Genomic DNA, 2,697 nt, shown 5'->3' with positions numbered 1-2,697 from the left:
GGAACAGACCCTCTCCCTAAAGACGAGCCCTGAACATTGGGTAACAATGACCAAATCACCAGCCCTCTTTAAGAGATTTTTCCCCTAAACTAGCTGCTATGCTTCGTATTTTTGTTTTTCTTTCTGCTGCTATTTTTCTTTGTTTTGTTTAGTTCCTCTCCCTCCACTCCTTCCCCACCTCTGGCCCCAGAGAGAAAGGCCAAGTGGTGGGAAAGCCGGAGATGGCCCGGGTTCCAGGCTAACTCCTGCTTGGCTGCATGTGCTGCCTTCATTTAGCAGCTGGTTATACTGCAGAGCAATGCGCTTGGCACTTGCTCTTACAGTCTTTTATGTAATATAATATATATTTTTTAAATTGATTGCAATTTTTTTTTAGCACTTTGGGGGCTGCTGGTGGTCTCTTTTTCAGGCTAAATAGACCAACTGCGGGCTGCTAAAAGAGTTTATTCGACCACCCACACTCGGAAGCACAGCCCATTCTCCCTGTGTTTCCCTGAAGTAGCAATGAGAGAGGGCTGTGCAGTAATAACTGCGAGAAGCCTTCAGGCTCAGGAAAAAAAAATGTCACAGCTTGATCCCCAGAGTCTCCGGTGCCCCCATTCAATCAGCGCTCGACTGTGTGACGCACCCTGAAACTTAAAATGAAAAGCCTGGATTGATGGCCAAAAATATAAACTCCCCACAGGCCCTCCCTGTGGGAGTTCTTGAAGCTTTTGGTTGGCTTCCCATATTACCTGTGTTCTTCTGTCCCGCATAGCAAGGTGGAGGGGTTTGCGGGGGAAGGTCCCAGGTGCAACTGGGTTTGCGCACAGGCCATGTCAGGGATGCACGGAGACGAGAGACAGAAGCGTGTGTGTCTTAAAACAACATTTAGACAGATAATGTGATGAACTACAGTGAACGAAGAATTGCCCCTTAGTGGAGGCAAACAAAGCAGGTGGTATCCTGGGAGAGAGGTGTATGCTAACCCTCACAGAAACATCCATAGAACTTTGAAATCAAAAAGGTTGGGATGTTTCTTCACTTCTCTGGGCAGGGTAAAGGGTGATGGGTGATCTTTTTTTCAAATCCAGGCCAGCACAAGAGAATGAAGAAAGCAGCAATAATCTTTTGTTTTTTTTCTTGTTTTGGTTTTTCGGGTAGGGTCTCACTCTAGCCCAAGCTGCCCTGGAATTCACTATGTAGTCTCAGGGTGGCCTCGAACTCACCGTGATCCTTTTACCTCTGCCTCCCGAGTGCTGGGATTCAAGGTGTGCGCCACCATGCCCAGTAATAATCAAAAAGTTAAATGGCACTCTACCCTGCACCAGGAAAAGGCACACGTTTCAACCCTGGAGAATCACCTAAGGAAATATCAGACAGCTCACCTACGTCTATATTAGAAAAGCTTAGTGAAAAATGCACCAACAGGTAAGAAAATAGAGAGATGATAATCATTTCTAGAGATGGACAACAATATAAGGACTCATAAGTTGTGTTAGCTTTAAAAAAAAATTTATCAATTAATAAGAGAAAGAGGCAGATAGAGAGAGAGAGAATGGGTGTTCCAGGCCCTCCAGCCATTGCAAATAAACTCCATATACATGAGCCACCTTGTGCAATCTGCCTTACACGGGTCCCGAGGAATCGAACCTGGGTCCTTAGGCTTTGCAGGCAAGAGCCTTAATCACTAAAGCGTTTCTCCAGTTTGGTGGCAGTTTTTTGATGACTTAAACACTGTTAGGGGTTGGGTACAATATGGACCCCATGGCTTCAGTGTTGAAGGTGTGATCCCCCACTTACTTGGTGGTGATTTTAAGAAGTAACTGAGCCAGGATTGGTGGCGCACACCTTTGATCCCAGCACTCTGGAGACAGAGGTAGGAAGATTGCTGGGAGTTCGAGGCTGGCCCGGAACTACAGAGTGAGTTCCTCCGTCAGACTGGGCTACAGTGAGACCCTACCTCGGATGAGTTCAGAATCACATGGCATTGTGGGAGCTAGAACTTGCAGGATGGAGGAAGCAGGGTATTTACTGAAAGCATGCTAGGACCTGGCTGCCTGGATAAGGTGGGTTTTGACCTGGCTACCTTCATCCACCCAGCCTCTGTTTCGCTCCTTTCTGGCCACCCTAAGGTGAGTAGCTAACCTTGGCCATGATGCACATCCCACAGCATCCCTAACCTCAGTGGTTTGAGCCAACCATGACACAAAGCCTTTGCAAACATGAGCGGGTATACATCTTTCCTCTTTAACCTGTTTCCCACAGGCCTTTTGTGAGAGTCACAGAAATCTGGCTAGCAGAAGAAACTTTGTTCTCCCTGGATCAGAAGGACTTTTCATAATTTGAGTTTTTGTTTTCTTGGTAGCAACATACTTTCTAAATTTTTAAACTCCATTGTGACTCTGAAAGGAGTCAGTGATTTCCACTTCTTTTTTTTTTTAAGATTTTTTTGTTTTATTTATACTTATTTATTTGAGAGGGACAGACAGACAGAGAGAGAAAGAGGCAGATAGATAGAGAAATGGGCACGCCAGGGCCTCCAGCCATGGCAGACGAACTCCAGATTCATGTGCCCCCTTGTGCATCTGCCTTACATGGGACCTGGGGAATCGAGCCTCGAAATAGGGTCCTTTGGCTTCACAGGCAAGCCCTTAACTGCTAAGCCATCTCTCCAGCCCCAATTTCCACTTCTTGAGTCACTTTTAGAAAGCATAT

This window comes from Jaculus jaculus, chromosome 20 (genome assembly GCF_020740685.1).
Source record: "Jaculus jaculus isolate mJacJac1 chromosome 20, mJacJac1.mat.Y.cur, whole genome shotgun sequence".
NCBI classification, from domain to species: domain Eukaryota; kingdom Metazoa; phylum Chordata; class Mammalia; order Rodentia; family Dipodidae; genus Jaculus; species Jaculus jaculus.
This window is presented reverse-complemented; position numbering follows the sequence as displayed.